General features: G+C 36.8%; 1 long non-coding RNA gene across 2 annotated transcripts; it reads left to right on the top strand.

Moving 5' to 3' along the window:
- Nucleotides 1-649: 649 nt before the first annotated feature.
- Nucleotides 650-5966, top strand: LOC114765091 (uncharacterized). Of its 2 annotated transcripts, XR_003742575.1 has the most exons (7): nucleotides 650-1487; nucleotides 1725-1849; nucleotides 2738-2909; nucleotides 3488-3955; nucleotides 4048-4118; nucleotides 4285-4453; nucleotides 5559-5966. It is a non-coding gene; the product is annotated as an uncharacterized LOC114765091 (long non-coding RNA). The 2 variants fall into 2 exon arrangements; XR_003742574.1 differs by having other exon boundaries at nucleotides 652-1849.
- The last annotated feature ends 218 nt before the right edge of the window (nucleotides 5967-6184 follow it).

Below are 6184 nucleotides of genomic sequence, written 5' to 3'. Positions count from 1 at the left end.
TCTGGGATATTTGTTTACCCAAGGCCACACTGTAAAAAATGTCCGTAAATTTAACAGTAAAATACCGTATAAATGCTACAGGATACAACCGTATTCCTGAAAACATGGGATAACCGTAGAATTTACAGTGCAAAACCGTAATCAGTTTTACAGAGTAAGACCTTACATTTAACAGTTAAAAACATACGAAAATACGGTTTATTGCAGGAAAATTAACAATATACTGTATTATCCATTACAGAAAAGACATGAATTTCATGTTTTTTACATGTGCAAAAATGTGTTTTTGGAACATTCTTGTGTGAAACCCATGGCATCACATGTGAAAACCCATGAGATAACATGATGTTATTAAACCTGCTTGTGTTGATTTCAGTCAATGCTCTCTAAAAAATGTCATATTCATGCCTTGAGTTTTTTGTAATCTGTACTCATTGGAAATGTATAAGTAGTTACTTTACTTTACTTTACTTTATTTAGCAGACGCTTTTATCCAAAGCGACTTACAAGAGGAAGACACCAGCAATTCTCGTTCGATTTCAATAGATTTCTATAGTAGTTGTTATCATAAAATATTGTATTGTAGTGTTTTAAAGAACCACTCCACTCCTCTGGACTGGAAACGTTCTTAGGGTGTACTCACACTAGGCACGGTTGCCGAGTACGAGTCTGGCCTGCACTCACATATGCTTTCAGCACGCTTACGTCATTATGGTGGGCGGGGTTTCAGGAGAAACAGGAAGAGCGGCGCTCTCGCTGATCGCATTCGGTTGGCTAGATGGTTTGATGCCGTCGACAGCGTAATACCATTGGAATTTATCTTTTTCATCTGCAGAGCTGCCAGATTTAAGGTGCATTCCACACCTTTAAATACTGTGCCTGCAGTTTTTTTAACCTTGTCTCGGCACTGCTCGGTGGTTCTTTGGTATCCCCGATGAAGAAGATAATCCCGTATTTTGCAAAACATATCGGAGTTTTTATGCGTTTTGTCCACCTGTTGTTGTATGCTCTAATCTGCCCAAATTTCCAACAAACATTGCACCTTTCCCTTTCCCCGCCATGTTGGTTTTGGAACGTCGCAAAAACGTGACATCACGCGTACTGTTCCGTTGTGTTTTGTGTGGTACTGTAAATTGTGTGTTTTGATAGGTATGTCCTGTCTGTGTCCAGTGTATTGTTTTGCTGTAATTAGCAGTGGTTTTACTTTTTAAGGGTGTGTGAAACGAAATCTGAAATTCTACGCTCTGTTTTGTCTCTGCTCTCAGGAATTAGTTGAAAGTATTTGAAAGATAACCGTTAAGCATCGTCCAATCATGATAAAATTGCGCCTTGGCCAAAGAATTTGATTGGCTGAGCTCTCATTGGCGCGGAGCGTTTGCGTTTCAGCACGTCGGCAGTGGACAAGTGGCGAACGATTATTGCATTGACTGAGCAGAACTACAAACTGGTGGGAATGTGAAGTAATATAAATGTGTCTGGGCAAATTGGTAAGTTGAATTAAATCGTTTGAAGAAGTGTGTGGTTTTAAACACGAGTAGCATGTACCCTGTTTGTGGCGCATGAATATATCTTCGCAGCGCATGTAAAATTTGCAAGCACGATGTGAAACAGCATTTAGGTTGTTAAGTTAAAGGGACTCTTTTGTGCATTGCAGGGGACAATTTGGGGTCTCATAATATCGGTGGATTCACAGAAAATTTCAGTTTTTCTGAATATTTCTGCAGGTATTGCCGGATAACACGAACAGATTTTCAAACAGATCCAAATGCATGTGGACCTCAGCGCACTCCTGAAAACTACAAATCTGCAGTAGACATTTTACAGTCTGAAGAACAACAAAACGTTGAAGGTATAATATCTGACTCAATTTTTAATTCATTAAATTACTTCAATGTTTGTGTGCCTGGCCTGCCACCTTGTTTAGGCCATGACATTTTTGAGGGTATCCTTTCCTATGATTTAGGCCTTTACCTGAAGTACTTCATAAAGTAGAAAAAGTGGTTCACTTATTCAATTCTGAATAGACTCATTAAGAAATTTAAGTACAGTGGCTCTGATGCGTTGAGTAAGCTATGTGCAGTAAACTCCAATGGAGTAAAGCTTTCTGGTCAGGCTATTCAGAACTGGAATTTTCTAAGACTTCTTCCTGTGATCATGTGTGACAAGGTGAAAGAGCCCACAGATGATGTTTGGCAGTTGACCCTTCAGCTAAAAGACATTGTGGAGCTCATTTGTGCACAGAAAATTTCATTGCCAGAGGTTGCGTACCTTGACGTTCTTATCCAAGAATATCTTGCTTGTAGATTTTCTTTCTTTCCAGGACATAGGTTAAAGCCTAAGCATCACTACTTGCGACATTACCCTGCACTGATTTTAAAGTTTGGTCCTTTGATCAGGTTGTGGACAATGCGCTTTGAAAGTAAGCACAGTTACTTTAAAAGATGTGCTAGGAACTTAAAGAATTTCAAAAACCTGTGCTCCACTCTCTCTGAAAGGCATCAAATGTACCAGGCCTATCTGTCAGAAGGGTCAACGTGTGATCTAAGTTTGAGGGAAAAAAACAGCACTGCATTTTACCCAGAGCTGTATGGTGATTCTGTTAAAGATGCAGTAAGGCAGTTTGGATTTACAGAGAATACCAACGTCCCAGCAGAAGTAATGTACTGGGGTATGTTATACAAAACATTTTTTGGTTAATTTATAATTTATGTGAATTATTATTTTGGTTGTCTTTCAGAAATGGGTGATTCAGAGCTAAACACTTTAAACATCAGCAATGCCATTGATGCTGTATTACCTGAACTCTCAATCGCAACTAAAAAATCTCTTGAGGACACCTTAAAGTCACTTGGAGTGGAGTCCCCAGAAGATTCAAGCCAGGAAATTTATTTCTGTTCTAAAGGAGACCAGTAAGTCCAAGTATTTGTTTCCATTACAAAAAAGGGATGGTTTAATATTAAAATGAAAATTCTGATTGTTCCAAAATGTGTATACATTTCTTTGTTCTGCTAAACACAAAGGAAGATATTTGGAAGAATGTCAGTAACCAAGCAGATCTCATTCCCATTTACTGCCTGTTTGGTTACTGGCTTTCTTACAAATATCTTCCTTTGTGTTTAGCAGAACAAATAAATGCATACATGTTTGGAACAATCTGGGAGTGAGAAAGGATGACAGAATTTTCATTTTTGGGTGAACTATCCCTGTAATGGTCAGACATAATTATTACTTTTGTTACCTAAAAGTAGCAGTTTTGTTTTTTTGTTGTTATTTTTGGTTATTTGTTCTGTTTAATACATTTTATTTTAACAGTGAGGCAAAATATTAGTATGTCCGTTAAAGTAACTGTACAACTGTAAAAAGTTTGTCTGTAATTTACTTACTATCTTGTCATTCTAAATGAACACCTGGTTTTGAATAACAATAGGGCAACAAACTATTCCTGGTCCAACTAAGTACGTACCTATGTCTTTTTTTTTTTTTACAGCACAAATTTCTGAAAGAGGAAGTGAAGGTTCTCATGAAATCTACATACTACAGTCAACGAAAAGATATCAACAAAGGAACAGACATGAAAACCCTTACTAAAGAGTGGCCATTTTTGTTTCAGGAAAGTGGAATGGAAGTGCACTTTAAAGACCTCACAGGGATATCACTTAAAGAGATCTTCCTAAACAGCATTGACACAAAGGGAAACAGGCTGTTGAACTTCATGAGGAATGTTTGTGCAACCAGGAACAAGCGTGTCTTACGGGCTGTCACAAAACTTCAAGTTTTGAGAGGACAGACAAATGGTTGATTCTTCTACTTCTCAAAATTCTTGACTTGATTCTTCTACTTCTCTCCTATTTTGATGAGAAAGAGGCGCTCCTTCTTCATTATGTAGAAGAGACAAGCCTTGAAAAGGATGAAGAGTTGGGAAACTTGCCTGTGACCCCTTGCATCATTGTCTGTGGTAAGTTTAAGTTTTATTCATATACAGTAACACCCTCAAAGCTTTAATGATTAAATGTTTATCTATAAAGTTGAGTTTATATATTTTACCAGTGGTGGTCTGTGCCTCCTCTTCTGGAAAGACACCTGCTTAACCCTCAACTCTGATTTCACAATAATATTAAGTGAGTATCTAGCAAACACAAGTGTCAATTTTATCATGAACCCTATGTGAAATAGTTTTTCAGTGCAGTACAAAATAAACTGCAATTTGTCTAACAGTCATATTTGCAAATACTCTATTACCTTGCTACATGTACATAACTTCATTGCATTGAAATGTATCCACAGGACCCTCCTGATATGCTGCTGATCGATTCATGCTCAGTGTGGACCGCAAGATTGTGAATGATGACATCACTACATTCATCGCTGCTGTTAGCCTAATGTTCGGCAGTTATTACTGTTTCAACATTCACTACCCTACTGAATTGGCATCAGTGCTTGAATTTTTGCAAAGGTATGTAGAGACACCTAGGAGGGTAGGTTCACTTTATAGTACCTCACAAAAGTGAGTACATTCCTTACATTTCATTATTTTATCTTCTTAAGGGACAATACTGTAGAAATAAAATATGGGTATATTTTAGAGTAGTCAGTGTGGTGTTTGTATTGCAGTATATATGTTCGGTCCACTGAAAATAACTTTACATACATACATTAATATCAAAATAGCTGGCAACAAAAGTGAGTACACCTTATGTTTTACCAGATTTATGTTGTTTAACCATGCAAAGCCACATGTCCTCTTTATCATGTTCATGTTTTTGTCTGCTTGACAGGACCATACAAGTTTGTGTATCTTGTTTTGGAGCAGTTAAAATTTGGTGCTTTTAGTACGATTTTCTCATACCATTGAATGTTCAACATGGCACCTTATAGCAGAGAACTCTCTGAGGATTTGAGAATTAAAATTGTTGTTCTCCACAAAGATGGCCTAGGCTGTGAGATTATTTTCAGGCTTCCGAGTGTAACCCACCTTGCAAAACCTCTGTATGACCCTGACAACTGTACTGTAAATCGGTGTCAGATTGTTACCAATATTATAGCCTATAGCCTTGCTCATCTTTGTGGAGAGCAACAATTGTAATTCTCAAATCATCAAAGAGTTCTTTGCTCTAAGGTGCCATGTTTAACATCCAGTGGTTGGTATGAGATAATTGGACTCAAATAACCAAATTTTAACTGCTCTAATACAAGATACACAAATTTGTATGGTCCTGTCAAGCAGGCAAAAACATTAACATGATGAATAGGACATGTGGCTTTGCATGGTTAAACAACATACATCTGGTAAAACATAAGGTGTACTCACTTTTGTTGCCAGCTATTTTGACAATAATGGCTGTATGTTAAGTTATTTTCAGAGGGCAGGAAATCTATATTGCTATACAAACAGCACATTGACCGCTCTAAAAATATATCCATATTTCATTTCTATAGTATTGTCCCTTAAGAAAATATACTAAAATAATTGCTGAAATGTGAGGGGTGTACTCACTTTTGTGAGACTGTGTATGTGGCTCCATTTACAGAGGTTTTCAATGTTGTTTTTTCTTTTCAAGGTGTTTTTTCATCATCAATCCTGAAAAGGGCACAAAGGTGGTGGAAAAGAAGAACAAAAAACAACTCCCAGTGAACCCAAGAGTCTTCACCTTAATCTCTGACCTTTCGGATTACAAGTGGCGAGAGACATTGTAAATGGCCTGCAAAGGTGCCCAGCAACTTGTGTTGTTCCTTGTTCTGCTTTAGTAGTTATTAATGTAAATGTTCAACTTAAACTTTACCTATCTAACTAAAGTGTCAGTTAGATAGCGGAATCTAAATTTTAAATGCATAGTCTTGACCGATTTCTTGTCTGATTTTAAGACTGATCTTAAGCCATTGTATACTTATGATAAAACACAAGAACAGAAAAAAAACACTAATGTTTAAATGCCTGCCAGTCTTTATTAAAAATACTTGGGACCACACTGATGTGTAAGTTTTTATTAGATTTTGATGGGTTTTGATGATTTGACTTACAAGTTACATTGCTATTTTACCTTTATCTCTTCTTGCTCCCAGCTAATGTGATAAAATGGTGCTTTCATAGAATTGCTGAATGAATTCACTTATGTTCAGTTTATTTATATTAAAAATAATTCAACAGCATTTACATATTTAATGTTTTTTCCTTAGTTTAAATAGT

Source organism: Denticeps clupeoides, chromosome 15, assembly GCF_900700375.1.
Source record: "Denticeps clupeoides chromosome 15, fDenClu1.1, whole genome shotgun sequence".
Classification (NCBI taxonomy): domain Eukaryota; kingdom Metazoa; phylum Chordata; class Actinopteri; order Clupeiformes; family Denticipitidae; genus Denticeps; species Denticeps clupeoides.
The sequence above is the reverse complement of the archived record's forward strand: the minus strand, read 5'-3'. Positions and strand labels throughout refer to the sequence as shown.